General features: G+C 53.5%; 1 long non-coding RNA gene across 1 annotated transcript in view; it reads right to left on the bottom strand.

The window, feature by feature from the left end:
- Positions 1 to 1,279: 1,279 nt before the first annotated feature.
- The window catches only part of LOC131998978 (uncharacterized), a 37,249-nt gene continuing 25,721 nt past the window's right edge, over positions 1,280 to 12,807 (bottom strand). The window contains exon 3 of the long non-coding RNA XR_009398966.1: positions 1,280 to 1,462. This is a non-coding gene — a long non-coding RNA (uncharacterized LOC131998978). The remainder of the gene's footprint in view (positions 1,463 to 12,807) is intronic.

The following is a 12,807-nucleotide window of genomic DNA, read 5'->3' as shown; positions in this document are numbered from 1 at the left end:
GTAAGCCCGCACTGAGGCACCACGGCCAGGGGCTGGCGAGGCCGCGTGCTACGGTGCGGTGACAGAGCCCACCGTGAGCTTTCCGGGGTCCCCGTACACGGGGGTGGGGTGGTGGCGGAGGAAACAGCAGAGGCGCACAGACACCCAGAGCAGACCGTACTCCACAGCCCTCCCCTCGCGAGGAGTTATTCTCAGGGAATGAGAACAAACACGGAGTTATCATGTCCAGAAAGAAACGCAGTCATTTTTTCTTTTCTTGGACTTGCCACACATAATACATCACCAGCAAAAAAAAACAGAAAAAAACAGCAAAAAGACCAAAAGGCACATAAAATAACATGACCACTGCAGTTTTAAAAAAATGACCTAATGCTTCTTTATGTCATTAACTTTTTTTTTTTAAATCTACATATTGGTCTGTACCAGTAACAAATAATAATACGCACTTACTTTTTTTTTTTTAAGATTTTGTTTATTGATTTGACAGGCAGAGATCACAGGTAGGCAGAGAGGCAGGCAGAGAGAGAGGAAGCAGGCTCCCTGCTGAGCAGAGAGCCCGATGTGGGGCTCAAACCCAGGACCCTGAGATCATGACCTGAGCTGAAGGCAGAGGCTTTAACCCACTGAGCCACCCAGGTGCCCCAGTAATATGCAGTTACTTTTGAGTTTTAAGACTAAATTCTGCAAATTTGTAAGGTTTAAATGCAAATAGCAGATTTAAGGGATCACACAGAAAGATCGATTTGAAGTAACTCCAGTCCATGTGCAGGCATGTGCAGGGCGGGGGCAGTGGGCAGGGCTATACTGGTAGTGAGCCTCCCGACACGCTCCCGCTGCCTCCAGGAACATTCTCTCTCAATCCCTGTAGACAGGAGGCCAGGATCACATGTAGGGGCGCCTGTGGGGCTCAGTCAGTGAAGCCTCTGCCTTCAGCTCGGGTCGTGATCCCAGGGTCCTGGGATGGAGTCCCGCGTCGGGCTCCCTGCACGGCGGGGAGCCTGCTTCTCCCTCTGCTGCTCCCCCTGCTTGTGTTCTCTTGCTCTCTCTGTCAAGTGAATAAATATCTTAAAAAAAAAAAAATCTCTTGTAGATGTTGAATACCCAGCAGTCACTGCAATGATCCTGAAGAAGTTAGAGCAACCGAAGATCTTTGCAGGGAGGATTTTATCACTGACTGTAGACCTTCCAAGTCATGGTGTCAAAACATAGCACACCAATTCTTACTTGGTTTTATGATCGGTTTTTAAGTTTTGTACAGACAATGCATCCCTTGCTGCCTTCATGGGGGGGAGGGAAGACGCTGCCCCCTCCCTGCCTCAGTGTGGCACTGGGGGGGGCAGAGATTGGCCAACGCCCCCCGGCCCCCGGTGGGGGAGGATGTACGGCTCTCTACCCCGATTACGCTGCCTTTGCTCCGTCATCCGCCAATTCCACGCTTCTGCGAGAGGTCCCCGTAGCACACCTACAAAACAACGTACGCGCCACATTAGTCATTGTGGCCTTAAGTTTAAAAGATTAAAAAATGACCCAAATATCCATCAGAGGAAAACTGGTGAATGGACTTGTCTCTCCTGATGAGTTCAGGGGAGGGGACTCTGTTTTCTCGCAAAATCAGAGCGTCATGAAGCTAACAACGGTGTGCAGAACAGTGCGACTGTGTGCCGCCTTCTACTTCGAGCAGAGAGGACGTGAGCTTAAATTCGTGTTTGGAGAGACAGGTAGGTCAGGAATGGATGACTGTGGGTGTGGGGGTGAGGGGACCGGGGGCTGGAGGGACGGACAGAAAAGGGAGGAGGGGGATCGAAAAAAGGGCGTCTCAGAGGGGACAGGAGGAGCCCTCACATCCGTGCAAGGCTATTCATGTCCCAGCTGCCCCCGGTGTCTCCAGGGCCTGGAGGGGGCCCCTGGAGTTAGAAGAGCCATGGTGATGGCCCTTGGCTCCCTGTCTGGAAGGAGCATGGGGAGGAGGGCAGGGGGAAGGTGAGAGTCAATTTGAGTAGGAGTTTGGACGCTCAGGGGATGGAGCTCCAAGCTGGAGCTTTCTAGAGGGGGTGCACTAGGCTTCCCCCCACACACCAGCACCCCACCCAGCTCCCCAGGCCGGAAGTCAAGTAACAACCCCCATCCGGGCTTCCTCTGTGCAAAACTTGACAAGGTCCACGTGAGCACATGACCACTTTGCTAGAAGGCTCGCCTGCTCAGGAACGTGTCTCTGAGCGCCCTTTTCCAGCGAGTTTATAACTTTAGTGAATAACCCATTCTGTTGGTCTCTCTAAGTGTCTTGCCATAAGCTTGGCGAGGTCTCTGGGGACCTCCCAGAAATCATTTCTGATGAGCTGCGTCCCGACGCTGAAAGGGGAGAGGGGAAGTTCCTTCTTGACACCTCACTTGACACCAGAAATCGCTCCTCGGGACGCGGGAGCATCAGTATTCTCCTCAGACCGGGGGCACGGGTGGGCATCCATTACGGGTAATTCACGCTGGTGTTGTCTCCCGGCCCGTCCAGCTGGCCGAGGCTAATTGCGTCTCATCTGTCCATCTGCACACGCCGCACGCGCACCCGACGTTGCCAGAAAGAGAAGCAGGCGCGCGGGGGTGGGAGACGAGCCCGTGGCAGTTCACGCGCCCGGCTATGCCCACATGCAGCTGAAGGAAAATGCAGCATCTCGCCTCTCTGCCCGGAGGACAGAGACAGTCCTTGGACGGGAAGAGTCCAGAGGCTGCAAATTTATTATTAGAATCTTTGGAGAGTGTCCACCAGTAGGACATGCACTGAAAGTAGAGGAACCTGGTCTCCCCGCTGAGTACGGTGGCGATTTCAGAACGGTCTATTATTCAGTTCGTAGTAACTGCTCCCTTATCCTGTAAAGGAACATTTCGTTGGAATGAAAAGCACCGTGGCTTTTGCTTCTGCATTTTCTTCCAAGGGTCTTTCTTCAAATGCATGAATTTGGGGGGCAGGGGGTCACAGATATTTAGAGCACAGCGTAAGACAGCCATGATCGGACGCGGCCGGTAAGTTCTGACTTGCGTCTCTGCTACAGCAGAGTGGATTTGACTGGAAAGTAAAGTCTATTTTTTTTTTTCTAGAGAAATCGTAGAGGAAGACTGTGAGAAGGGATCTCATCCTAGCAGACAAAGTAAACTGGGGGAAAGGAGCACGAGATCGTACACACAAGCCCTCTCCATGCGTAAAATTCTATCGTATTTCTGCACCCTGGCGCTCAGAAATGAAACCGAGAAACCGCTCCGGTCACAGGAACACTAAAAAGACTCGAATACGTAGGAATACATGCAACCAAGGTACAGAGCTTGGACGCTGAAACCCACAAAGCAATGCTGAAGTGCACCGAAGGAGATTCGCATAGACGGGAAGACAATCCCCGCTGATGCCCGGAAGACCGACGGCCGTCGTTAAAATGGCCGCCCACCCCCGCACGGTCACCACCAAACCTCCAACTGACTTCTCTGCACACGTGGACAAGTTCATCCCTAAATGTCTACGAAATTGCAAGGGGTCCTGAGCGGCCAAAGCAGCCCTGAGGAACAAGAACAGTCCGAAGATCCGCACTTCCTAACTGTGACACTCCCCGCGGAGCTACGGCGATGGCGACAGTGCGGCACGGGCACAGAGGTCCAGATCCGCGGAACAGAGATGGAAGTCCAGAAATAAGCCTCCCGTTCACATCAGCCAGTCTTGGGCAAGCACTTTTAATGAGGAGAGGACAGTCTTTCCCACCACGTGCTGGGACCACTGCATGTTCCCCTGCAGAAGAAGGAAGCCAGGCCTCTTCCCCGCACCATCTAGAAAACAAGTCAAAGACCTCAGTGTCAGGCTGATGTACAGCTCTGCAGCAGGATGGCGCAAGCACTCTTCTTTGTGACTCAGATTAGCAGGGGATTTCTGACTCTCATCCCCTCTGTCATCTGTGCACACGGGTCCCCAGATATCCCCTCTTCTGGATTCCTGACTTGCTTATGGAACCGCCAACCCAACATGCCCCCGTGGAGATGCCCTGGGTCTCTCGTGCCACACACGCCCAAACCTGAACTCAAGATCCGTGCCCACACTTCCACCTGCCCCCTCGTCTCTCTGCCCGGGGTCAGTGCCAGCCTAGGAGACCCAGCCATGAGCACATCACGTCCTCCGCCACGCGATATAACTGAAAGTCACCAGAGAGATGGAGAGCATATCTAATTTACACCTGCCTGTCCCACATCCTGCACTGGTGGGGCTTGTTTTATGCAGAACATAAAAGTGGAGAAGACACAGAAATAAAGGCCGTGGCCGCGAGACCCCTATTATGAGTGACAGAGCCTTGACACATCAAGATTGTCAACGTGACACATGGGAATCAGATGGAGTTTAGGATAACAGAGACAGAGGAAGGTCTTTCTTCTGTCCAGCGCGCGCACACACACACACACACACACACTTTCCAAAAATGGAATCCTGTTGTGAAGGATATCATCACGTGTAGGTATTTAAAGAAACATAGAAGCAATATTTTCCTTTTGTTCTAGAAACCATAAGACCGCGCCACCAACGGGGAAATAAGAAGGAAGGCCAGTGAAAGGGGAGGCCTGAGCCCAGGTCTTGATGTCTTGGGACCCCCAGGTCACTTCTTCCCAGTGAGCGCCTTAGGGGGCTGGATGGTGTGGGGCAGGGGGCGGTTGCTGACACCATACGTGCAATGATGCAAAGTCATATGGAACCCAGCACTGGGGGTGGGGGGGCTTGTCATCTGGTTCCCCCGGCATCGCAGGGAAGGTCTCTCGTGGGAGGAGAGAAGCCACGGTGCCCAGCCGCTGCGTTCACGTGTGGGGAAACAGGCTGCTGGGACCCCAGAGCCTACGAGCGCCTGCAGAAGGACGAAAGCGCTGGGCGGAAGGGGCGGGAGCACGGGAAGACAGCGCAGAAAACCTGGCCCGCGGTCGCACGGGGAGGACGAAGTGAACCCAAGCCTTGGGGCTTCAACATCCGTCTCTGTCGAGCGGGCACAGAGGGTGGGAGCGGGGCCAAGTGGTTCTCGGATGCCCTCCAGCACACGGGTGCAGGGAAGGTCCAGCAGAAACCTCAATCCCCACTGCTCTTCCAGAAAGAATGTCCCCAGTGTCCATCACGACGGTGCCCCCCGTCGCCCAGCTATGGAAAGAGCCCAGACGTCTGTCGACGGATGAACGGATAAAGATGAAGATGGATGTATCCATACATCATAATGGAATACTACGCAGCCATCCAAAAGAATAAAACTTTACCTTTTGCAGTGACGCGGATGGAACTAGAGGGTATTATGCGAAGAGAAATAAGTCAGCCAGAGAAAGACAATCATCATATGATCTCCCTCATATGCGGGATTGAAGACACGAGATAGAGGATCCTAGGGGAAGGGAGGGGAAATAAAATAAGACAGAAACATAGAGGGAGAAAACCGTGAGACTTTTAAATCTAGGAACTAGACTGAGGGTTGCTGGAGGAGAGAGGCGTGGGGGATGGGGTAGCTGGGGGTTGGGCACGGAGGAGGGCATGTGACGTCGTGAGCACTGGGTGTTACATGCAACTGATGAATCACTAAACTCTACCCCTGAAACTAATAAAAAAAAAAAAAAAAAAAAAGGAGGGAAGGAAGGAAAAAACAGCATTAAAGAAGTTTATTCAAGACCAATACTGTCAGAGGCAGAAAGGGAGAACCAGTCAAATCTACAATGGGGGGGCGCCTGGGTGGCTCAGTGGGTTAAAGCCGCTGCCTTCGGCTCAGGTCATGATCCCAGGGTCCTGGGATCGAGCCCCGCATCGGGCTCTCTGCTCAGCAGGGAGCCTGCTTCCTCCTCTCTCTCTGCCTGCCTCTCTGCCTGCTTGTGATCTCTGTCTGTCAAATAAATAAATAAAAAATCTTTAAAAAAAAGAATCTACAATGGGAAGAGAATCTGTGACGTGGTACATCCCTTAATTCTCTTGCTACTGACAAGTTTATTCTCATTTTAAAAGTAGGAGTCGAGGAATAACTCAGCGTGGCATGAAGTTAAACCGGTCCCTGGGGCCAGGAGTCCTCAGGCAGGAGGAATGATATGGGGGTTGGACAAGAATGTTCTGGAGAACTAGCCTGGTTCCCGCCCTGGGGTCTCTTGTAAACAGGCTTGGGGGGAGGCAGGTGAAGGAGGTAGCAGGTCGGGTCCCCACTCCTCAGGGAGACTTGGGTGGGGAAGCCTCAGCCCTTCTCCTGACAGCCCCGGGCACTTGCGCCCCAGGACGGCCCGTCCAGACGGCTCCCAGGCCCCTGGAAGCTTCTTCAGTGTCCGTCTCTCCTTCTCTTCCTTAGATGAGGAACAGCTCTGGCAGCTCTGGCAGGTCCATCCAATTCTTTCTTTTCATCCCAGAACTGTTTTTCCTAATCACACGCATTTTATTGCATAAATCATAGGCAATTTAGAAATTTACAGGAAAGCAAACAGAAGACGAACATCATTCCTAATTCCACTGTGCAGAGAGAAGGCTCCTTCCTGTCCAATCTATCTGAATACTTTATCAATTTAATTTTTACAAAAGCGGAATAGGATTCAGCATGGGCATTGAGTTCCCTTTATACTGAAAGAGTTGTCTTGGCCATTTTTCTGGAGCAGTACGTGTCTGCGATGCAAGTTTACCGCAGTGTATATCATCAATAAACGTAGGGGCCTTTGGTGACCCGTTTCCTCCCGTGCTGACCGTTAGCTCTTCGGGCACAGCCACGAGTAGGTAAACTGCAAAGAGAGTGCTGGCTGAGATGATTTGCACAAGGACACATCTCGGTGGCCTTTTATAGACCACAGGGTCGCTGTCCAGGACGGGGGTCTCCCCCTCCGGCCGGCGCCTGAGATCCCGAGGCCCGGGGACTCCAGTAACGCTTGTTACCTTCAGCACCGCTGGTGCCACCCTCATTCCGTTTGTGTCCAAGAACGGTGCGCGCCCTCGCCCGTCAACCACCACCTCCACACTTCTTCGAGAACTGCTGCTTTTTCCCCAGGGAGGACCGGTGATTTCCAAATGTTCGTCCGACATGGAAAAATACTGTTCCTTCACTGCACGTGCGGCAAATCCCTTTTCCCGTGGGCACTGGAATTTTTAGGTTTTGTTGTTTTGTTGTTTTAAAAGCGGCGGAAGCTGCAGGGCCGCGTGCGGTGAGGCGTTCCCATCGATCCTGCCCGCAAGCACAGCTGGGCTGGAGCCGCGGGGCCAGGGCGCCGGCCGAGGACCCTGCATTCCAGAGGCCGTCCTGCACACAGCAGCCCCTCCCCACTGTGTCTGGGGCTTTGTTCCTAACCCTCTTATTACTCTCACGTGTAAGTACTTCGTCCGCCTGGCGTTAACTTCGGGATAAATACCCGAGGTTCCCACTTTTTATTTTTATTTAAATCTGCACATCCCTTTTTGACCCTTCCTAAGTATCCCTTATTACTATGATCAAGTTAAATGCATGTTTGAGGGGTTTTTTTGCATTTGGGGGGGATAATCGGACTCTCAGCCTGCGTCCTTGGGCTGATCATGGAAACAAGCCGACTTACAGCAGAATTCCACGGAGCCGCACTTGAGGCCCACAGCCACGTTCATTCATTTGTTCGTTCATTGATTCGGCATGTGCTTGCGTGCACCCGCTCTGTGCCGGGGACTCCGTGGCACCTGTCACCCACAGACGAACTGCCAGGAGCCCAAGGCCCGTCCAGGCGGCCCCACCAGGAAGATGCCGCCGGAGGCCCCCCCATTCCCACAGCTCGTATCTGAGGCTTCAGCCGTTTCCCCCATACCCGAGCCTTTCTGCAGCTTCTTCCTGTCCATTGACTTTGACCCCCTCCATCCTCCCCCTCCCCAACCTCCGGTGTGCTCTCCGGGCCGGTGAGCTTGGCTTCCGTGTGCTGGTTCCGAGATCCCAATGCAAGTGAGCTCACGGGACGTCTGTCGTGCTCGGATCTACCTCACCAAGCATGATGCCTGGAGGTCCGTCCGTGCGGTCACACACAGCAGGATTTCATCTCCTGAGGCGGAGAAATATTCCCTTGTGTACACACCCCGCGTCTTCCTCGTCCTCCATCAGTCCACGGACACGGCTGCTTCCACATCCTGGCTGCTCCAAATAGGGCTGTAACGGACACTGGCGCGCTCAGGCCTTTCTGAGTTAGTGCTTTCATTTTTTCGGGTGAACACCTAAGATCGATATTCCTGGATGATACAATAATTCTATTTTTTAATTTGGCGGGGAGCTCTGCACTGTTTCCCACAGTGGCCACACCCATCTGCATTCCGGCCAACAGTCAGATATTTTACTGTAAAAAATGAATATTAAAAAGAGGGGCCTGGCTCTCTGCCCTGGAGGAGCGCGCAGCTCTTGATCTCCGTCAAGGTCACGGGTTCGAGCCCACGTCGGGTGTGGAGATGACGGAAATACATGAATAAACTTTAAAAAAAAGAACATTATTTCACCCAGTGCTACAAAGTGCCATCTTCACCATATCTCAATTTTTTAAAAAAATATTTGGTTTCTTTTCTCCCCATCTGGTTATTCCTGAACCGGACGGTTCGCACCGTCATTGCTTTCAGCCAACACTCGGAGCACAACACGGACGTCAGTAATTCTACTTCCTCCAGCGACGTCGTGGCGTCTGTGAGCACCTCTCCTTTCCGTGAACTGAGAATCCACTTGACACGTTCGAAAATGACCTCCTCGCGTCCCCGTTAGAATCACATTCAATGTATGAATTAGTTTCCGGAGAGCCGCCGCCTTGGCGACGGCCCTTCCTTGCATAGATTTTCTCTGCATTTATTCACGTCGACGTTTACGTGCCCCAGTTAAGAAAAATGCTTAAAAATAAAGACCCAGCCAGTTTCTTATTAAGTTTACTCCTAAGTAGTTTATAAACTATCTCGCGCTCTGCTCGTGGAGCCCTGGACCTTTGCCGTGTAATTATTTCAAGGACGATCGAGGACTCGACTATTTACTTTGTGTCCACTTGTCTTGAATTCTGAAGCGATAGGGTTTCTTCCCTCAGCTTTCCAGGTGGGCACATCTTACCCATACGTCTGTCATACTTCCTCCTCTCTTTCCTCACGATGACACTTCCTTCCGGAACCTTCCAGAAGACGCTGCGTGGGTAGCAGTGTGTAACCACCACCTTCATTTGGCTCCCGGCTCAGAGGGACAAGCCTCTCTGGCTGGTCAGGCAACGGTGCCTCACGGGGCCCCAGAGACAGGAAGGAGCTGGGTGGAGGCTGCCTTTTTCGGGGGCCTGTGCTTCTTGAAGGAGCGCCTGGTGATGTCTTCTCAGTCTGACCCCATCTGTCCCCACGCACCCTCAGTGTCCCCACTGCGCCATCTACATGACTGTGTTCATGGGTTGGGTCCTCCTCAGGGGGTCTGCAGACCCCAGGGCATCAGACCTCCGTGGTCACCCCCCCTTCCAACCCGCGTCCCAGGGAGAGCTGACCATGACCCCCTCTCCGGGCCAGCGGCGCATCCTTCCCTCCTCGGTGCTCCGATCCACACGAAGGACCAGCCCCGTCCTCGGCTCCCGAAAGCGTAGCCCGCCTGCCCGCGTGCGCGCATAGCAGACTTCCCGTGAAGATGTGGGGTGCGGAGGGAAGACCCAGCAAGCCCACTGCGGGGTGTGCACGCTGCAGGGTTGACACCGGGATCTCGAAGATGTAGGAGGACCCCCACGTGCGTCCCTGGTCACTCCCAACCGCCAAACGGGGAGACAGTCCATCCATCAGTCAACAGGTGTGCGGATGGAAGAAACGTGGTAAATGCGTACAATGGAATGGGATCTCATTCAGCCTTTCAAGAGACAGAAATCCTGCTCTTCGTGACAACGCGGATTAACCCGGAGGACGTCCGCTGGGTAAAATAAGGCGGGAGCCGAAGGGAAAATTCTACACAATTCCCCTTCTGCGAGGCAGCTAAACTATGAGGGGCAGACAGTAGTGGGGGGTCTGGGGGGCCCCGTGCGTTCCGAGTCTGACTCTTGATTTCGGCTCAGGTCATGATCTCAGAGTCAGGAGATCTAGTCCGGCCTCAGGCTCCGTGCTGGGCGTGGAGCCTGCTGGGGATTCTCTCTCTCTCTCTCCCTCTCATTCTCTCTCTTCCTCTGCTCCCTCCTTTAAAAAAAGGAAGAAAGAAAGAAAGAAAGAAAACGCAGGAGTAGAGTCGGGTTGCCAGGGCTGGGGGGGGAGGCGGAAATAAAGACGAGCTAACCAAGGGGCACACAATTAGTCCTTTAGAGGAAGGAACTGTCGTGCGGGCAGGGGACAGCACTGGGCTCTGCCCTTCAAAATCTGCTGAGAGGGCGGGTGTCCCCCCACGTGTTCCATCCACAACCTAAGTTTTTAAGAAGATGACTTCCTACGAAGAGCAAACACCTGGAACTGAACATTAGCACACTCGCGCTCTTTCCTCCATTAGAATCCCTCCCAGCCTCAGAAGAGCCTCCTCCCACCGCCCCAGGAGCCAGGCGTCCTCAAGCACCTGTTATTTTTTTATTATTATTTTTCGAGTTCGACGTCATCCCTGCTGCTGTACTGGTCAACGCTGGGGATCCTCTGAGGCTTGAGAAGCGGCGGTCCCTCTGCCCGTCTGAGGGTGCGCCCCCGCCCCCGCTCCCTGTCTGGGTTTCTTGGGCAACTCAAGAGAGGCACCCTCTTGAGTCGGACATCAGGAACCAAATTCGGTCCTCGAGTCCCGTTTGCCGACCGAGGAACCGAGGGCTGTTTCAGCCTGGGAGGGCGCCTGCCTCCTGCCCTCGCCTGGCTCGGGGTCCCGGCAAACCTCTGCATGGGCTGCGTGACCTTCTCAGGGATACAAGCCACCGCATCGACTCCAGGGTGCTACTATTTACAAAAGATTTCGTGGCATGGCATGGCCGAGGCGGGTCCCCCGGTATTTGCTCCCTCTTTCCTGGTAGAGTCTGGAGGCTAATATTCCTCAGCCTCGGTGCATGGGCTGGGCTCTGCGGGCTCGTCCCCGGGTGTGCGTCGGGGCGGCTCCGCGGGCTCGTAGCTGATCTGATGCCTTCCCTGGGGCGGCTGGAACGAGTGGGGCTGGCATGGCCTTTCTCTGTCCCCAAGGGAGGCTAGACCCCAGGATAGGGCAGAGGACGCTGCCAGGCCTCCGAAGGGCCGGCTGAGAAATCGCACTAGATTCTACTCGTTAATACAAGTCACAGCCCAAGAGGGTCCGTCTCTTGATAAAACTGAAGAATTCCTATGCATCGGTCACCTACGATTTCCTGACAAATGACCTGGTCAGGTTTGGCTGATCTGGGGGGGATGTGGGCGGACGGCACTGCGTCCTGCTGTAGGTCCATGGGCTGGCGGGGTATTCTGCCTGGGACCAGCGGATGGGCGAGGGCTTCTCGCGCCTGGGGTGGTGGGGCACAGGAGGACTAGCAGAAAAGAGCAAGGACGTTTGAAGGTCAAACTCAGAACTGATATCTTTTTATGTCAGACAACGTACTCCTAGCCAAGACAAGTCACACGACCACCTCCAAAGTCAAGGGCGGGAGAAGGGCACCCCAACCCGGAAGAGTCATGGCACAGTTGTGGGCACGGGGAGGCGTGCTACGGTACCCAGCTCACTCCGTTCCCCCCGACCACCAAAGAAACCAGTCCTGTTAAAATTAGGACTCTAGGAAGAGCAGAGACCAATAATAAAACACGTGATAATAAACCTATGAAATGGGTAGTTAGGTTTAAAAAAATCCCATTAACGTGGGCATTAAGTTAATGCAAACATTACGTACCCACCCCCGCAAGGAGGTTGTAGGAAGAAAAGCTGTTAAGGCTACCGCCATCTAAAAGCCCAGATTATTCCAAGAAAATAGAGTGTTGAATGGGGACAGGAGGAGAGATTTAAAGGCATATTAAATTTCTTGCTTTACTTAGGGAGAGGAGAGTTATTTTTCATTTCAGTAGAGAAACAATTTCAAATTTATGTTTTTTCCTTAAAGGTAATAACTAGTGTAGTCGAGCAAGACCTATAGCTTCTAAAACACGGAAGGGAAGAAGCAGCAGGAGGAAGATTCGCAGCATCACATAGAATGATGGGGGAAAGTTGGGGAAGCGTAAGGACCTAAGCCCAGAGAGTCCCCGCAAGCGCACGCGGAGGGTGGCCCGCTCGGGGCTCAGGGCGCCAACCCCCCAGGTCTAGCACTGCCTCCCTGACCAGGTGCTGCTCTGGGGACCCCAAGGTGTCAGAGTAATGAGTCTGCAAGTTACGGACTAATTAATTCTGCAGCGAGAAAGAGGCAGAGGTGGGACCTGACGTCTCAGCCCTTACGAAAGCGCCGTTTGGAATCGCAGACTTGGGACCCTTGTACGAACTAACCCTGGGCCTGCTTCTCGGGCGCTGTGAGGAAACAGACTCCCAGGTGCCTGGGGGCTCGTCGGTGAAGCCTCTGCCTTCGGCTCAGGCCATGATCCCGGGGTCCTGGGATTAAGTCCCACATAGGGCTCCCTGCCCAGTAGGGAGCCTGCTTCCGCCTCTACTCCCCGCTTGTGCCTTCTCCTGCTCTGTCTCTCTCTTTGTCAAATAAATAAATAAAATCTAAAAGAAAAAGGAAAACAGACTCCCAGGGCCGGTTATAAACAATGACAAATGGTAACAACCAGCCCAGCTCCGGTGTTAACGCGAGACCTTCTCCATCCCTGGGTCCCGTGTACTTTACATCATGGAGACTTCCCGGGGGTCCCCTCTGGCCCATCTGCCCACTGCCAGCCCCCAGCCCCAGTAAACTCCAAATTCCCGGAAGGCAGGGTCACCGATGACTGTATTCGTTCACTGT

This window comes from Mustela nigripes, chromosome 13 (assembly GCF_022355385.1).
Source record: "Mustela nigripes isolate SB6536 chromosome 13, MUSNIG.SB6536, whole genome shotgun sequence".
NCBI classification, from domain to species: Eukaryota; Metazoa; Chordata; class Mammalia; order Carnivora; family Mustelidae; genus Mustela; species Mustela nigripes.
The sequence above is the reverse complement of the archived record's forward strand: the minus strand, read 5'-3'. Positions and strand labels throughout refer to the sequence as shown.